Here is a 20,485-nt window from a genome sequence, read left to right as displayed (position 1 = left end):
TTCACCACCCGGCCATATGTGGAAGTTTACCCGCTCAGATGCCGCTGCCAGAGCCAGGGAGAGGCTGCCAGAAGTAGTGTAAGTAGTAACAAGCTGCATATGGGTGGCAGGTGACAGTGGCAAGTGACATGCTGCATTTGGGTGGCAGGTGACAGTAGCAAGTGGCATGCTGCATTTGGGTGGCAGGTGACATACTGCATCTGGTGGCAGGAGAAGGTGGCAAGTGACACGCTGCATCCAGGTGGCAAGTGACACGCTGCATCCAGGTGGCAGATGACAGTGGCATCTGGTGACAGTGATGTACAGACTATCAGCATCTGTTATCGGCCAAAAAAATCTGTATGGGTCCTGAACAATTTAGATCAGTCAAACCCTAATATATATATATATATATATATATATATATATATATATATATATATATATATATATGTGTGTGTGTGTGTATATATTATATGTGTGTATATATTATAAATATAAATATATATATATATATATATATATATATATATATATATATATATATATATATATATATATATATATATACACACACACATACACACACACACACATACATACACACACACACACACACACTTGACATTTGGCAACACTGGATGGGAACTATTGTGGGTTTTGTTTATGGGATAATCCATATGGTATGATCATAAACTATACATCATGGTTTGCACAATATGGGGTACCTGTACAATATAACTGTAGTTTATGTCATAATAATGCAACCTAGAACCATGTGCAAAAATCACTAACACAGCCAACTACTACATGCAATACCAGACAAAAAAATAAAATACTGAGAATGCCATTAAACTTTTAAAGCTTTTAAGACGCAGCTAATTAACATCACCAAGCAATATAATTCTGCAATTTTTGGAACTCCCGAGATACCTGTGCCGTTTTTAAAATGTAACTGTAGCCAGAATATGGACAATTCAATATTTACTTGCATTCAAACGAAAAGGTCCACTTAATGCCCAGACTCCCAAACAAAATCACATTTAAAAAAAAAAAAAAAGTGGTGCAATCTACATTTTTGTGAAAACCACATAACAAAATGAAGCTGCCTCCAAACAATGTTTTAGTCTAAATTTTAGACAAAATGATAAAGTGCCATCACTGGGACAGCAATACAACAAAAGTGAGAGCAAAGCATACTGGCTGACCGCGGAAGAGCATCATCTGAGAGCAGTGTTTGCCCATTGGTTCACACTTCTTTTAAAATTTCAGACCAAACAAATACATTTACAAAAAAACGCCAGAAAAAAATACATACAAATTTTGAATTCTGGAACAGGCTTAGTTTATACTTGCAGCTGGAGTCGGTGGCAAAATGTTTACATGGCGTGGCCACGATGCTTCCCGCCCACTATATAGTTCACCCAACATGTAGCGACTGGCAGGTGGTAAGCCCACTGAACGCTACACATTCACGTAAATAGGGAAGTAAAGCAAACGCTCCGCAACCATGGGCAATGCAATGCACACAGTTGTGGCACGTTTGTCACAATAAAAACAGGCATTGAGGAGGTGTCACATCGCTTCCTCATGGCCGGTCAGTAGCCTCTGGAGCGAGATCCGAACATGGATTATCCTTCAGAGGCAAGGGATATTAAAGGGCCATACACACTAAGATTTTCTGAAGACTTTTCCTTCAGATTTACCTTTTCTATGTAGTGCAAGGGCCTGCCAGATTGCATACAAATTGAAAGTGTTTAGGTTTGACCTCATATTATATGGTTTTGGTAAATCTAAAGGAAAAAGTCTTCAGAAAATCTTATAGTGTGTATGGCCCAATAGATGCATGTCTAAATTTAGCCTAAGTCAACAGTAGTGTGCTAAAAACTATCCAAATAGGAAACCCTGCCAGATCGATACTGAAATGTGCTACTGAGGAACTTTTGTATTTCGTGAAAACAAAAGATGGATTCCTATAGCTGAAATCTCATTACATTTTTGTCTGTCTCCATATTTATGTACTATTAGACAGTATATGAAGATATTTATGTACACGGTATACGCAAGCACAGTGGATAATAGATTTTTTTCCATCAATGCCATTTATATTTGAAAAGTTATTCCATCTCAGCACAATAACCCTGTAATGTAATCTTTACAGCTGATACAAACCCTGCTTCACTTTTTTTCTTTCGTCTCTACATTTATTCTTAAAGTGAATAGAAATTCAATTTAAAATTCCATGCTCTAATCACATTACACTTATGGCTGAAAGACAGAAGGTTCATACCCACCAGTAATGTGATTATCTACCCACCCTATCCGATATACTAATTATCATTCTAACAGTCTACCAACCTCCTAATACTGCTTTCGATAGTAAATGCTATTCACGCAAGATAACTCCTCATAGTATAAATTAACAATAGCAAAACCTGCTGCTAAAATGATGCAAATCTTATCATTATGTTAAAATTGTATAAAAAAAAAATTAGAGCAATTGCTCCCAAAGTATGGGCTTGAACACATTACTGTGTCATGTCAGCACAAGTGACATGTTGCCTGCTGCCTGCACTCACCCATCCACAGCCTTACTGCTGCTTACTGGACTCCGGTACAGCTTTGTCCAGTTAGGACATGGGCCTCTTAGGCTGGTCATACAAGAGACTAATTCCTGCTGAACTGGCCGAGATTTGAACCATGTACCAAGTTAAATCGATCAATAAACTTGGGTAAACCAGTCTGCTGAATTCTCTTCCGATTCTCGCTAGCAGCTGCTATAGCTGCTAGCAAAAAATCACTGTCTTCTCCCCCGCCAGGAGCAGACAATTGCTCGGCAGGAGGAATTCCTCTGTCAGCACTGTAAGTTGATAGGGGAATCCTGCAAATTGGGGGAATCCTGCAAATTTCTTTCCAACAACCTGTAGCTGCAGGAAAGAATTTTGCACTGTGTATGTGCTGCCTTAAAGCAGGGCTCCACCCCTCCCCTGCCACATTTGGCACCTTTTGAGAGGAGGGGCGAACTTAGCCAGAAGTTCACCCCCCCCCCCTGCTCTTCCCCCCCACAGGCGGCTCAATCAGAGAGCGCACTGCACAGTAGAGAGCCCGCTGTGCCGGTTAGCCTTAGTGGAGATGGTGGTGGCAGCACCTTATAGCCGACTGAAAAATCGGCTGGGGTGAAGACACCGCTGGATTTACTCACCCGGTTCCCCCATGTTCCGGCACTAGGTCTAGCTAAAGATCTAGATTATATCGGGGAATCAGGACTGCCTTCCTCCTGCTGGTGATCCCTCTACTGATACACCCTGGAATTATAGAAGAATTTTATTAAAGTTTTCCACTACCTGGCCACAGGGTTTGGTTACTTTGTAGTGATCTGAAAAAAGGAATTCCTAAACCATTTCCCCCTGTAGTTCTGGCCAACACTGTACTCAGCAGCTGTCAGAATGTCAAGAGTTTGGCAGGCTATTGGCAGCAGGGCTGTACCATACACCTGTGCCCTCTGCCCACAGCTAAACTCCACAGCTCCATGCATTGTGGATAAATGTCCAGTGTGCATGGGACCTTAAAGGAGTTGTAAAGGCAGAAGGTTTTTTATCCTAATGCATTGTATGCATCAAGATAAAAAGCCTTCTGTGTGCAGCTGCCCCCCTAACACTTACCAGAGGTCCCCCTATGTCCAGCAATGTCCACAAGTGCCTCAGCCTTCCGAGATTCTCTCTCCTGATTGGCTGAGACATCGCAGCAGTGCCACTGGCTGCTGCCAATCAAAGTCAGCTAGCCAATTAGGGGAGAAAGGGGGAGGAGCAGGGTCGGGCTGTATGTCTGAATGGACACCAGAAGCTGTGACCTGGCTCGGGTGCCCCCATAGCAAGCTACTTGCTGTGGGGGCACTGACCAGGAGGGAAGAGCCAGAAGCACAGAAGAAAGACCAGAGAAGTGGAGGCTCTGGGCCACTCTGTGCAAAACCACTGCAACAGAGCAGGTAAGTATAATGTGTTTGTTATTTTTCTAGGAAAAAAAAAAAAGACAAGACTTTACAATCACTTTAAGGCTGCAATGCGCAACTGTGCGGCTTCCCACATCGAATCTGACTCACAGGCAGTTCACACTGCTCTCTGCGAACCTCTGTGGGTGTCAATATACACTGTGTGCACAATTAGGCAAGATGTATTTTTAAGAATTTCAATATTGAACAGCTACAGTGCTCTTGGTCAATACAAATATTAAACCTCAAACCTGAATATTTAAGAGTAAGGAGTAAAAGTGAGGTTTTTGGCTTTCTTAGGAGAATATCTATGTGTGCAAAAATTATTGGGCAACTTTTAGTGCGCAGAATTATTATGCAACCAAATGAAAAAAGGAAAAAAATGTTCCTATCGCACTCATTTTCATCTGTTAAAGTGAGAATAAATCTCCTCAAAATTTTTTTAGTCACACTTTTCAATAACAGTCATAAGCCTTTCATTGATGGAGTCTGTCAGTTTCTTGATCTGCTGATAATCAACTTTTTATGCAGCAGCAACCACAGCCTCCCAAGACACTTTTCAGAGAGGTATACGGTTTTCCTTCACTGTAATTCTCCGGTTTAAGAAAGGCCCACAAGATGTCAACGGGGTTTAGGTCAGGTGAGAAAGGGAGCCATGTCATTATGCTTTCATTTAAGGCCTTTACTTGGAGGCATGCGATGGAGCATTGGCCTGCATAAATATCATGGTCTTCTTGAAAGATGCAGACTTCTTCCTGTACCACGGCAGTCTTCCAAATACTGGCAGAAGTTTGGGAGGTTAATTTTGAGTCCATCTTCAACCTGAAAAGGTCCAACTAGCTCACCTTTTATGATACCAGCCCATACCAGTACCCTACCTCCACCTTGCTGACGTATGAGTCAAAGTGGAGCTCTGTGCCTGTTACGGATCCAGCCACAGGCCCATCCATCTGGTCTGTCAAGAGGCACTCTCATCTAATCAGTCAAAAAAAACTTGTGTCTTGTTTAGTGGTGGTCGGGTTTCAGCCTTCCATACCTTGACCATATCTATGAGCACTGAACACGTTGTACTTCTGGGAACTCCAGGTAAATTGCAGTTCTGGAATATGACAGCACTGGAGGATAATGTGTCTCTGGTAGCTTCAGGTTTGATTCTTCTTAAATCTTTGGCAGTTAATTTGCATCTTTTTTCTCAACACATTTCTTGCGACCTTTTTAACTATTTGCAACAAAACGTTTGATGGTTCTGTGATCACGCCCCAATATCTTAGCAATGTCAAGGAAAAGAAAATGCCTAATAATTATAATAAAAAAAAAAAAAAAAATCACCAGTTCATGCGCTGATCAAAAATCCCATCAAGGCAGGCTGATTGTCTTTCTTAAAAAAAGCTTCTTTCACTAAAACGTTGCAGCTCTCCTATAAATCCACTGGGTTGTGGAAAAAGGCATCTGCACAGAAAAAAGGGGAGAAAAGAGCGCATGGTTGCCCTAGTGTAATACCGCTTTATTAAAAACACAAAGGAAGCGGACAATACTGTAGTTGCGGTCACATTTGGAGATATGAACATAGGCGTGTAGAGTATTGTGCTCCCCTCTCCTGGATCGCCGCTGCAAGGTGTTGGGGCTGACAACCCTCCATCCGCAGACCGGATGATAGATCCCAGATCCTCCTACCCAGGCTCTGACGTGCAAAGTGGATTGCGACTGCGCCCGAAACAGCTGGCTGAATATAGTAGGATCATACGAATGCAAACTAAGCAGGTGTAAGGCTTGTTTTTGCATCATGGGAAAAAGACCTTTACCAGGAGGGATGGGCGGTCCCTTTAACATCCAGCTGTATTATCTGTTGTAGCACCCAAATCCTGGTATATGGATTGAGGTGCCCATGTGGTTTTCTCTATGTAGGGAGGACGGTGCGAGTCATGTGCACCAGGTTTGGTGAGCATCGTCGCTACATAGAGCAAAAAAAGAAGAAGGACAAACATAGTGTCCATCAACACTTTTGTCAGGTCCATGGAGGGAGTACGGAAGGCCTAGAGCTCTTGGGTATTGAGGCTATACCCATGTCACTACCTGAGAGGGAGAGGTTCTCACGGCTATGCATGGGAGAGACTTTTGGGATATTTACACTCAACACCATGTCCCTGAAGGGTTAAATGAGGAATTAGAGGTTAGTACCCCCTAATTAAGTTGGGGTAAGTGCATTAAGTGGTCCCTCTGACTGAAGTTAGATGATTACCTTATTTTAGATTATTAGGGTATGGTGCAATATCTAATGGGTATATAGTTAGTCTTGTGGAGTTATGATGTTGTGGCCCATCAGCCAGGGTCATAAAATCTGTTTAAAATCTGGATCTCTATTTCGAAGTGTTTTTTTCTTTTAAATATACATTTCTTTACATTATTTTTTATTTATTTTTTACTTTAACTTTATATTTTTTTTTAACATAATCATGTTTTTTTTTTTTGCTAAGAGTAGTGGGTCGTGGCTGGAGGCATTTCCTGGTGTGAAGACACAGAGGGATTGGTTGGTGGGATATGTGGGCGGTCTCATCCTCCTACATATACCCCTGCATTTCGGCCCACACCTTCATTCCCTAATTTCTGTAGGGAGGTATGCTGGTTGGAGCTGAGAAGCAGGTAGGACTGACTAGGATGTTTCTACATCTATCATCATTAGCTTTTGTTGAATTTAGACTTAATTTATGTATTCCTATTCATCTTCCTTTCTTATACACTGCCTTTGGCTTTCTTTTTGTTCCAATTTTCAATTTTTTTTTTCTTTTTGTGATCAGTTGTAGGGTTATTAACCTAACTCTACTCAGGTCTCCACTTTGAAATCACAACGGGCCCCAGTTGGGAGCTTGGGGGCTGACGAGGCCTCTCTTCCCCTCTGTGTGGGATCCTTTTTTATTAAAAAATGATTTTATTCCATTTTTTGGTTCTTTACATATTCCGTTTCCCTTTCAGGGGGTTACAATCAAATTTAAGTGGGTATGTGACATACTGAACCCAAAAAAAGTGTATTTTCTTGTTTTTTTTTTCTCTTTTTGATCAACCATTTTTTATTTCTCACCCTCTTCGCTTTCTATCAATTTCCTCTTTTCCTTGTTTCCCCCTCCTCTTCCCCTTGTGTCTCCACCAGGTTCGCTCTTTGCCCACTGCTACCCCTGCCCTTTGTGGCCTCTGGGTCAGGGTTTGCGGTCCAAAGTGCTGTCTTGGAACAGTTGGGCCCATACCATCTAGACAACTAAATTCTGGATAAAAATGTGGGTTATAAATTAAGTGTATGATATATACCATACTGTCTTCTTGAGTACCATATATATATTTTTTTCACATATTGAATATAAACTATTTTTGTGTTTCCTGTATTGTGTATACAGATATATGCTAGAGGAGCTGTGGACCAATATTCCCCAAGGAAGACTATTTCAAGTCAAAACGCATAGGGGTTTGGGGGTCTCACATTCAGTTCCTCCTATGTATATGCATGTATATAATTTCTTGAACCTTGCTTGCCTTTGGTTCTCTACCAAGCATATTGACTATTATTACCAATACCTGTTGCTGCTTTTATACTTAATCATGTCTATAGGTTTTCAATTTTTGTTCTTTTTTATGAATTTATGTAATAAAAGGAATTTTATTTATACATCCTCTGCTTCACTGCTATTGTACTCTATATTAAACATATGATTTATATCCAAGGCATCTCAAACATCCCATTCCCCCGTTTCTTCTTGGAAGCAGCCCTTAGCCGGGTTCAGCCTTCCATGTGTTGTAGTTCTACATTCCTGTTACTCGCATTCAGCCGACAGTGGGCCAAAACCTACTGTTGGCTGATGTCACAGAGCCGGTCAAGGCTCTGAAGGGATCTTGACTTTAGTCGGGATCCACCCAGATGCCTGACCGGGAGCAGGTTCAGCCTTTCAGTGTGCTGCTGTTCCCGCCCCTCCACAGCCCAATGCCCCTGTGAGCACTGGAGGGGCAGAGCCGAGAGCAGGTGACTGACCCTGAAGATCGATAACTAATGTTCAGCAGTCTTCGATCGCCTCAGTTCTCGTTCAATCCCACGCTTCTCTTTAAAGGTTGCATTCACATCTCAGCATCATGTTTTTGAGCGTTTTTTTCAGGTGTTTTTATGCACGCTTGTGTACAGCCTTTTTAAAGCATTTGAGCTTTAGTGTTTTTTTTTTAATTAGCCAATAAAAATATCATCCGTTTCATTATTTGTTGCTATGTATTTAAGCTTTTTCATTATTATTTTTTTTTTTACTTTTTTGTTAAGGGGTTAAGGGTTAGGGTTTAAATGCTAAGGGTGCATTTATTTATTATTCACTTATTTTGTTAGTTTAGGGGTTAACATAAGAGTTAGGGGTTAATATTAGAGTTAGGATTAACGGTTAATATTAGGGTTAAGAGTTTATTTTTATAATTCAATTATTTATTTTTCATTTAATTATTGCATTTGAACAAAAAAAAAAAAAAAAACAGTTAAAAATGTGTGACAAAATGAACTAAACTGCTTAAATCAAGCGTTTATATGCATTTCTATAGAAAAAAAAATGCACCAATCTGCCCAATTCGAGCTTCAAAGAAAAAAAAAAAAAAGGAAACCTCCAGAATTTTGAGCCTCAGACCTTTGGTTTGAGGTGAGTTGTAGGGACGATGTTAGCCAACTCCATGGAGAATAATAGATTTTATGAAACGGTGAAGGCGTGAATGGGTCCCTAGGAAAGGCTGCTGTAAATCGTCATGTAGCTTGCCAAACACAATAAAAGTCGTCCAGCACCTTGGATAATGTTTGCCATTACAGGGCCTCAGGTTGGCATTGCCATACACGAATGCCTGGTCTACCATTCAGTATTAACAAACAGGTAATAACCAAGCCATAGATTAAAAAAAAAAAAAAAAAAAGCTGTAGATCCTTTTCCTTCGGCAAATACAGAACAGCTTCAAATTCATCTTCTTCCTACAATAGACACTACAATATCCTCTCAGAAATTACCATTGGGATGTTTTTATCAAATCCAACACACACACTCCTGTCCTAGAGACTGCATTAGTTGGCATGGTTTCTTCACACCACCCTACTATAAGTCCCTAGAGAAAGAAGTCGGATTACATCTGCAAAGATAAAACGCGCAAGGGAATAAGAGCTGAAATATCCAATCCTTTCCCTGAACGCAGGAAAACATAACACCCTTGACCACAATATCAGCTCTTGTTTTACACAACCTGACAGGGAAGAACAAGAGGTAGATGATCCTCCTCTACATATCTGTGACGGGGTGGGTGATTCAGTAAGGAGCCGTTTAATTGTGTTCCATTCTACAGAGCCTTGGAGCGCACGCTATTCATTGGCATTATAATTTCTTTCACTTAACAGTATTGCTTGAAGGGGACTTCCAGTACAATGTATTGCAAGGAGAAGTCAAGGACGTAGGCATTTCAAAAAAGATTTATGGTTACTGCATAGTGTAAACACTTTTGCAGAAAAATCGGTGCACCATTGGAAGAGGAAAAACATTGGTTTTTCCCTGTGTCCTTGTGCGTATTGACCATGTCATTAGTGTGCAGGCAATAGGGAGGTCAAAACTAACCCTGGTGGAGTATATCCATGCAAGATAATAGATGTACACACAGCTGAAATCATTACTGCCATTAACATCTATTAAAAAGGAGAAAACAAAATGTCTTGCAGTTTCCAATATAGGGAAAAAAAAAAAAATGCCAAATAAGCAAATGAATCACTAGACGGGAAAAATGTTCAATATATGAAAGCTGCAATTCCAGTTACACTAAAGATGAATTTGTATGCCAATAAACCAGCATGTGCCACAAAAAAAAGGTGTTTAAAAAAGGGGGCAATATTTCATTCATAAAATACACCAAGTAGATGTACTATGCTGGTGGCATCACAACAACATAATTTTACATCCTTACTACAAAGTCATCAAGCTGACCTTTGCAGAACAATTCAAAGAACTTGTATAAAAGAGGCTTACCTCTGTACATAATATAACATTAAAGTGGTAGTAAAGTCCCATTGGACACTTGTACCTATAGGTAAGCTTATAAAGAACTGTATCTGTAGGTACAAGGAATATGTGCACAATTTAGGAGATATTCAGTGTCTCTTCAGCCAGTGACATCACTGGTGCATGCGCTCTGAAGGAACGGCATACTCGTACCATTCCTTCAGAGCTCTGTACCACGGTAGTGACGTCACTGGCTTAGCCATTCAAGTGGCCAGTGCCCGCTAGGCTGGAAGGAAGACCAGGTGAAGAATTACATAAATTGTTTTATCCACTGAAATAGTTCTTATCACCTGTATTATTGTATTATCACAGTATTTAAGAGCACTGGCACCTTTAGACCCCGTTCACACTGGGGGCGACGCTACTTGCCGGGGTGACCGCACAGGTCGCAGTGCGCAGTTCGCACCACGACCTCGGAGCGGCCGGCACGGACTTCATATCATTGAAGTCAATGCAGGTTGCTCCAGGTCGCCCCAAAAAAGCTCCGGACCCTTTTTCTAAGTCGGAGCGACTTGTGTCGCTCCTATTGGAACGGGTCCACAGCTTCTCTATGACAGGCGACCTACGGCGACCTGTCAGGCGAGCAGGTCGCCTGACAGGTCGCCCCAGTGTGAACGGGGTCTTATTGTGATACATTTCTATATGTATTTATTTATTCACAGATATGTTTTGTCATTTGACACATTTTGCGTATATTTATTGTATTTATCCTTTGGCGCTACATTTTTTTTATATATTTTTGGATCGTTTTGGTGTTAGGTGAATGCATTTTTATGTTGGCAGCCATCGGTCCCCTTATCTGGCTATTTAGCAATTAATTGGGGTCACTAGTTTTTTATTGGTTAGCGCTGATTAATCACTTTTATTAACAATCAGTTTATTACCTATGCTGGGATCACCATTGAAGTATTTGTAAATCACTATCATGTCCACTCTCAGGTGTCTTCTCCAGGGAGAATAAATTAAGCTTTTTTTTAATCTCTCTTCATAATTAAGGTCTTCTAATCCCCTAATTAGTTTAGTCGCCCTTCTTTGGAATCTCTCCAGTTCCAGCACATCCCTTCTGAGGATTGGTGACCAGAACTGGACAGAATACTCCAGATGTGGCTGGACCAGAGTTTTATAAAGTGGCAGGATTATAGTTTTAATCTCTGGAATATATCCCCTTCCTTATGCATGCCAATATTCTGCCGCCTTTGGCAGCTGCAGCTTGACATTGCATGCTATTGCTTAGTCTATCTTCTACTAGGACCCCCAGATCTTTCTCCATCCTGGGTTCCCCCCCTAGTGAGTAGTTTGCGTTTATGTTTTTAGCCCCCAAGTGCATTACCTTACATTTCTCCACATTAAACCTCATTTGCCATGTAGTTGCCAACTCTGCTATTTTGTTCAGGTTATTCTGTAAGATTTCTATATCCTGATGTGAAGTTATTGCCCTGCCTATTTTTGTGTCATCTACGAAAACTGAGATTGAGCTAATAATCCCATCCTCTATAGCAATGGTTCTCAACTCCGGTCCTCAGGACCCACTAAACAGGCCAGGTTTGCAAGATAACTGAAATACATCAAAGGTGATTTTATTTGCTGCTCAGTGACTGCAGTATTCTAGTCTGCATCTCCCCAAGGGAATACTTAAAATCTGGCCTGTTAGTGGGCCCTGAGGACATGAGTTGAGAACCACTGCTCTATAGTATTTAGCAATAAAGTGAACGTAAATAAGTATATTATATTGACATCTGGGATGTAGTTTTGATGTTACATTTTGAAACAAGTTGGATTTTAACAGTAGGAAGGTAGCGGGGGCCATGTTGGTACACCCCGCACTGCTCAGCGCTAAACCTTTACGCTTTCAAAGTTAAACATCCAAACAGCATCACAGATATCAATACAATATATTTATTTATATACGCTCACTTTATTGCTAAAATTACTTTGAAATTCAAGCTGTAGCTGGGTGTAGTAAGATGTCCGCATGGGTTTTCTATCAGATTAACGCTACCCATTTGATTATGAAGTGATTCCATTACACAATCTGACGAGTAGCGGTGATCTGAAAGAACACCCACAACAAAATCACTGGCAAAAATGCCTGGATCTATTCTATTTCTCCTTTGTAGAATACATTCCCCCTCACAGTGAAGCTGACAGGTAGGAAGGGACAGAACAATATGTAGATAAGATGGAGTAGTAGTTCAGGCTCCACATAAGCAGTAAGCACAGTCTTTCAGGGGAAAGTCAATATATGCATATTGAACTATGGAAACTCAGTAGATACCAAGAGTTTAACAGCTCAACATGAGAATGGATGAAGAAAACAAAATTTAAACCCGCGCTACACAATAGTGTTAAATTATTAAGTGGTTAAACTGTGAAGGTGTGCAGCTGCTGCAAACACTAAGAAATTCTTAGAACAAAATGAATAAAAACAAATTTATGCAGCGCTAGCAACTAAATAGTGAACAAATGAAATGAAAACATCTATACCATATAGATTCAATATATCTATAGTGCTAAAATCTAAATAGATCAAATTATATAAAGTGCATATAAATTTCTGTAATAATAATATAAGGTGCATTGAATTTTTAGCAAACAAATATAAAGTCCTTAAGTGAAAAGGTATTATAGTGCATTAACTTAATATTCAATAAATATGGTGAAATAAAGTCCTTAAATTGTGATCCGATAGGTGCCAAAGTGCCAAGTGAATAAAGGTGCTTGTAAGGTGGAAGGTGCCCTCTTGGTTCCCCACTCACCGGATTGAGATTGAAAAAAGGCCCTTGATTTTATTGCACAGTAGCCCGGGATCTGGTATAGGACTCCTTCAATGTGACCTCTGAATTAGGTTCGTCTCCGATACCACCATTAAAACAAGAGAGGACCATACATCGTGAAGTACGTTAAGGCTTTTTTGTACGTTAAGGCTTTTTTTTTATTTCTCAAAAGTCGATTGAATACTTACAGATTAAAATACTGTATTAGGCATGTATCAAAATTTTGCTAAAAATTCAATGCACCTTATATTATTATTACAGAAATTGATATGCACTTTATATAATTTGATCTATTTAGATTTTAGCACTATAGCACTTTATATATATATATATATATATATATATATATATATATTTGAATCTATATGGTATAGATTTGTAATATATATTGAATCTATATGGTATAGATTTGTTTTCATTTCATTTGTTCACTATTTAGTTGCTAGCGCTGCATAAATTTGTTTTTATTCATGAGATTGGATGAACTGAGGAGTACACAACAAGTATACCAACTTTACTAGCACCTGGTTTTTGTTTTCTACGTCCGCTCTTCCCCCACCTTCAGCCTCTTCGGTTACTGAAACTCTGAGTCCAAACTTCAGACCCATCACAGCCAAGTTTCCTCTGTCTGTTCAATTCCCCAACTGTCTCTGGTGGAAGGGAGGTTGCCCCTTCTTCTTGACCATCCCTGATCACAATGGTAATGCAACTGTTTTTCCAACTCTCATTACCATGTCATGTATTCTTTCTGGATATGTTCTACACCCTCCATTACATTATTCGTGAACAGATATGTATATCTTTCTTGAGGGAAGGGCCTACTTCCACCCCTGTATGTATGTAGTTTGTATATTTTGTGAAACTGAAATAAAAAAAGTTTATTCTTTAAAAATAATAATAGTCAGGTACCCGGTTACACTACATATCAATATGTCAATTTTTCACGATGTATGGAATATGTTACGCAAAGACTGCCTATACTACTAGAACTTTCTTTTTCAACATTTATGCATTGTAATTGAAGTAGGATACTTGAAACTGTTATGCTTATGTTGACGGTACTCTTTTCTGTACCTTTGAAATTTGTTTGTCAATTTCTCATGAAAACCTTCAATAAAAATTATTGATAAAAAAAATAATAATAATATATTTCAAAAAGCACCATTTCCAACTATATACTTTCAACGTTAATGCCAAACATTGTTTCTTGGTTAAAATAGATAAACAGGGCGCATGCCTACTATTATCACCCTCTGCCGAAGTAGTAATGGAGGAGTGCAAACCCAATTAGAAGGACCTTGACAAACAAAGCACGAAATGTATATAAATATGAACATATTGCTTTAGTTGCATTCCTGACATAACCATGTATTTTGCTTTATATTGTATTTAAGTACGGTATTTCTTGATTACATACTGAACGGTTATTTTTCCATGGGTTTACTTTTTAAGGTCTTATTTTAAAGATACATCTTTTCCAATGCAATGTAATAAAGTTACAGTCACCCATATAGTTTGGGACTATCACTTACTAAAAATATTACATTATGTAACTATCATTATCTTAACAGAATCAATGTAGTTTATTTTTCATTCTTTATTTGCTAGCATGAGCCAATATATTCTCAAAGCATAATCACCAAAACATACACAAAGATGTATGCGCATTAGCAGGAAGCAATAACCATACATATTTTTCAAAGATTAATATTCTGCAATGATACTGAAGCACATGCATTATTAAATAGGCAGTTCATATATTCCCACTATCAAGTATCACAGAAGATTTCTGGAAGTACAAGGACAGGACAGCAGGATGGAAGTAGTATTAGCAAATACAGTACCAACCTTCGATAATATGGAGCTATTCAGGTTTTTATCCAGAGCATGGAGGCCAACACTGCAGCATCATTTTTTTCTTAGACTTTCTCTTTTCTTTATTGCCCCTAAAGAAACAAAAATAAATTGAGATACATTTCCAGAAAAGAATCTGAATTTATGAAATGTCAGGAAAATGCAGTCACTTTTAGAATAGTTAGTGCATCTATATGGCACCAACATTTTCTTCAAAAGCAAGAATACACATAACACAACAGAACGCACTGGGAAAAAAAATGCAAAATACATTTGATGACATTATACAAAAAGGAACAGGAAATAAAAGAAAAAGCCAAATATAAAATCAGCTCTGCATAACCCAAAGCAAACGTAGATTGGACTGCACACTGCATCCTCGAGTGCAGGATCAATAGGTTAAAACCTTGAGAAGCAGTTATTGCTAGTAGACTCTGAAAGATGTCAAAGAAGCAGTGATGGATTGGACACACAAATTGTAGATGGTTTATATTTGTAGATTCCCCATAGCTGGTCAAAGATGAGACAATTTTTCATTGGATTATTTGTTGTTCTCAATGCCTATGCTGGTTTTTCAGGTCCACAAAAAAAAAAAAAAAAATCATAATCATATACTTATACATTAAAGATATATTTTAATTTTTAAAAAGATAATTAACAGGAGCTTGATGGAGGTGTATATTTATGAAGGCCAGCTTCTGTACCTAAATCCAAAAGAACTAGCCAACATAAAGACCCCCAGAAAAGTCCTAACTGCTCATTTCAGTCTAGAGGACAGGAAAAGCAGTTTTACATAACCAGCCCCCCACTCCCCTGGCAGACGGCGCTCCTCTCCACCCCAGCGGTGGACTGTCTTTCGGCATCCTATTGGGCTGGATTATGTCAGAGGACCTTAGACCACCACAACAAAATGGGGAAGAGGCTTCAAGTACTGGTCTAAGAGTGCGGAGGATCAGGAAAATAAACTGCTTTAGCCAGTCCCCAACCATTCAGGCCTCACAGACCACTAAACTCACCCCAAAGCATCACACTGTTGCCTTGCACCGACTAATTGGATCTCACCTACTTATCCAGCCATGTGTTTAAGCTCCATGCTCCCTCCTACAGCCTGATCAGCGCTGGCATTGAAAGTCCCCTCCTTCTTCATCTTCCGTTCTCTGAGCTACTCCAGACACCTCCTGAGTTCACATGAGCCAGAACTACAGAGGAGGCATTAGGTATCAATGCACTGATACTCCATGAGAAAATTTTGCTGGTCCCCAGGGGTTCTGCCGCAAAGCAACATTATGGTGGATGTATACCGTCCAATGTTTCCAGCATTGTTCTCAATGTGCGCTGACAGTATTGACTGTCAGCGCACATTGAGAACAACGCTGGAAACATTGGACGGTATACATCTACCATAATGTTGATTTGCCGCAGAACCCCTGGGGACTACCAAAATTTTCTCCTGGACCATCAGTGGTCCACAGACCACTGGTTGGCGACCACTGCCCTAGACATAAACCAGTAGGAACCCTTGCAATAACATTTCCTTCTCAGGGAACCCCTGCTAAATATGACTAGATCTACAACTCCAGATACATTAATAGGATGGTCAGTGGGAAGAATGTTCCATACACTTGTGCTTATTTGGGAACAGTTAAGCCCTTACAGAGCACTAAAAACATATCAATTGTGCCAGTGGGAACTGATCTGAGGCAGAAATTACTCATTGCTTAAGGAACACCTAGCAAGCTCTGAAGGAACCCTAGTTGAGAAACCCTGGCCTAAAGTATTAATTTAACACCACACTTTCTTGCTCCTACCTTCACCCAAAGTTAAAAGAAGTTATAAAGTCAGGAAGGTTTTTTTAATCTTACTGCATTCTATGCATTAAGATCAAAAGCCTTCTGTGTGTAGCAGCCCTCCCAGCACCCCTAATACTTACCTGTGCCCCCTCTCTGTCCAGCAATGTCCACAAGTCCCTCCGCCATCCTGGGACCCTCCGTCCTGATTGCCTGAGATACAGCTGCGAAGCCATTGGCTCCCGCAGCTGTCAAAGACAATTACCAATCAGGAGAGAGGGGAGCGGAGCCCCACGGCAGCTCAATGTCTAAATGGACACACGGAGCTGCAGCTCAGCTGCTTGCTGTGGGGGCACTCGATAGGAGGGAGGGGCCAGGAGCAGGAACGAGGGACCCAAGAAGAGGAGGATTCGGGCTGCTCTGTGCAAAACCAACTGCACAGAGGAAGTAAGTATTATATGTTTATTATTTGTTTAATTTTTTTTTAAACGAGACTTTACAATCTTTTTAAAAACACAAACTGCATACTGATGAGGGAATGGTTCCGCATTGTCAAAGCACAGTTTTGACATTCCCTGATTGGTCAAGAGTCTCTTCTAATACACTGCTTCCCCAGGCGCTGAGCTGCTAATTGCTTTATCAAGTCATCCAGTCTTCCAGTACAGGAACAAGAACATTATAAAATTTACTGAAAAAAAAAATATTAACGGTAGTCCGCATCAATGAGATTCATAGTTGCACGTTTATTAACAATGACAAACTTCGCCAAACAAATGCGGTTTATGTAGTTCTAGCAATTAAGAAATTTGTACATAAATTCAAACTGCTCTGTGGTTGCTCTTACACCTTGCTGCTGTTTTTTTCAAAGCTCATCAATCACAGAATATAAAAGGTATTCTTTTAGGTCTACAAGGGAGAAGGTGCCAAACAGAGCATGAAAAATACATGTTTCATTTGCAAGCACGGCAGGAGCTGTCAGACTGCTTGATTTCATTTTTTTTTGTTTTTTTTATAGATTAAATGCATCTAGCATAAGAAGCATCCAGATTCCCCAAACTAAGCAGCCAATGTGACCCTAACTGAAGGCCAGTATTTAACAATACTTACTAGGTAGGAATTGTTCAAAAGATATGTTCCAAAAGAGCCAAACTTCTCTAAACTAAACTCTTTGCTAGACAATATTAAATGGGAGAGAATCCTAGTAACAAAGAACACTGAAGAAAAAAATGGGAGTGCTTTAAGAACATACTAAATAAAAGGTATTGGCCAGTGCATTCCAACTGGGAATACATTTAAAAGAGCTCAAATAAACCCCTGGGTGGCTAAACTCCAACATAAAAATGCATATAAAAACAAAAGAAAAGGCCTTCAAAAAATACAAGGCTGAGGGGTCGTTGGCAGCATTCCAACATTACAAAGAATGCAATAAAAAATGTAAGAGCGCAATCAAGGCAGCCAATATAGAACACAAAAGGAACATATTGGCCTCAAAGGACGACGAAGGGAATCTGGCTATAAAGGACAGAGAGAAGGCAAAAAGTTCTAAATAAATTCTTCTCCTCAGTCTTTACAAAATAATTGGGGGGATACAGCAACCTAAACTATAAATTGTAAAGTTAATAACATGTCACAAGAAAAGAAGCACCCTTATGGTTAACAGAAGACAGACACAGAACTGGGCTTGAAAAACCTAAATAAATAAGTCAAAAAGTGTTTATGCTGCTCAAAGAAATGTATATAGATAGTATTAACAAGGTACCTTCATCTCATATAACAATATCTGAAAGACAACATGTGCCAGGGGAACTGTGATGGGGCAAGGGGGATTTTAAAAAGGTACCATAAAATGTATTCAATACGCACATAAAATCAATTGTTTATTTGGTACAAAAATTACACTGAGTACAAAACAGCAATTATAGTTACAAACACATTGCAGAATGCATACAATAGGTCAATTCCATTAAAGACCAAATAGCAGTGCTAGCATATAACCCCATGCTGGATGAAACAACTTGCATGTGGGTTCTAATCTGCGATTGGACTTATTGTCTCAACATGTTTTGCGGTCATTGACCACTTCTTCAGGAGCCTAAATGTAGGGGAAGACTAGAAAATGTTGCAAAGAAAAAAATACATGAGTCAACATGCTACTTAATCTGGTAACTGTGGAGTGTAATAAAACATGAATCCTAAGTGTTGTGAAAAAACAAATTAATATGGCCCAAGGGTCTTTAAAGAGACAACGCGTTAAAATATATATATATAAAAACTACATCAATTTTATTCTACAAAAAGATTAAAAAAAAGAGACAATGGAAAATAATACATATAGAGCTGCACGATTCTGGCCAAAATGAGAATAAAGATCACGATTCTCTGTGTAACATCTTTTACATTATAAAAAAAAATTGGGATAACTTTACGGTTTTGTTTTTTTTTTTATTCATTAAAGTGTGTTAATTGCGTTTGAAAGACTGCTGCGCAAATACAGTGTGACATAAAAATTTACAACAATCACCATTTTATTCTGCAGGGTCTCTGCTAAAAAAAAAAAAAAAAAAAAAAAAAAAAAATATATAAATGTTTGGGGGTTCTAACTACTTTTCTAGGAAAAATAAACTGATTTAACTTGCAAGCAACAAGTGTAGGAAAAAGGTTTAGTCTTTAAGAGGGTAAACTTCCTTTCTCCGGAAGGGAAAGAAAAGATACAATGTAATCATTTGTGTTTACAGTTCAGTGGGAGACTAATGCTGATAGGCTTTTGGGGGAGGCTTTTTTTTTTTTGACAGCTGCTCCCTCATAGCAATGTAAAGAATCGAGCAAGTGTCATGTTAAGATCGTCAGGGGGAGTGAATCGCGATCTCAATTCTGTTACGATTAATCGTGCAGCTCTAATATATATATATATATATATATATATATATATATATATATATATATATATATATATATATATATATATATATATATATATATAAATGGATTTTTGTAAAATCTTACCGTAAAATCCTTTTCTCTTAGCTCATCGACAGACGTAGTCCTCGGTGATACACCACCTTCGGGTTATGTTACCTCCGCAGGAGCAGGACTAGACAGGAAATTAAAAAGCTCTGGCCACACCCTAGGGGCAGTCCCAGAGGGTATATCCTCTCTCTCTCTGCCTCAGCAAATCAGTTATGTGAAAAAGCAGTGCTTAAAGAATTTAACCCAACCCAACTCCAAAACAGAGGGGCGGGGACTACGTCTGTCGATGAGCTAAGAGAAAAAGGATTTTACGGTAAGATTTTACAAAAATCCATTTTTCTCTAGCGCTCATCGACAGACGTAGTCCTCGGTGATACACCACCTTCGGGACGTCCCAGAGCAGTATCACAACTGAGGGGTGGGAAAATGGAAATCAAATCCCAATCTAGAAGGCCCAACCGGTGCCAACTAGAAGTTTACAATGCTCATCCTTTATGATGAGACTCAACAAAAAAGGAGAAAACAAAAAAATTTTTATTTTTTTTTTGTAAAGGTATGTACCGACGACCAGGTGGCCGCCTTACATACCTGGACCACTGACGCCTGATGGCGAAAGGCCCAGGAAGTACTGAGCGCTCGAGTGGAGTGCGCCCTAACAGGGAACGGAGGACTCTGACCCTTAATAGAATAAGCCTGTACCACCGTTTGTCTAATCCATTTGGCAATGGTCGCGGCAGATGCAGGCAAACCCTTTCTGGGGCCATCCGTGATCACAAAAAGTGAATCCGTCTTACGGAATGATTCCGTAGATTTCAGGTATACCCTGATTGCCCGAACCACATCTAAGGAATGCAACGCATGTTCCCGATGATGCTTGGACACAAGGAAGGTAGTACAATATCTTCATTCAGATGAAAATCTGAAACCACCTTGGGAAGAAAAGATGGCTTAGGATGAAGTACTACCTTATCCCTATGAATCACTAGGTATGGTGACTGGCATGATAATGCAGCCAGTTCTGACACCCTGCGAGCAGAAGTAATAGCCACCAAGAAGGCCACCTTCTGGGATAGAGTAAGCAAGGGAATCTCC

This window comes from Pelophylax lessonae (assembly GCF_965119305.1).
Source record: "Pelophylax lessonae genome assembly, chromosome: 1".
Lineage (NCBI taxonomy): Eukaryota > Metazoa > Chordata > Amphibia > Anura > Ranidae > Pelophylax > Pelophylax lessonae.
Note: the sequence above shows the minus strand (reverse complement) of the source record.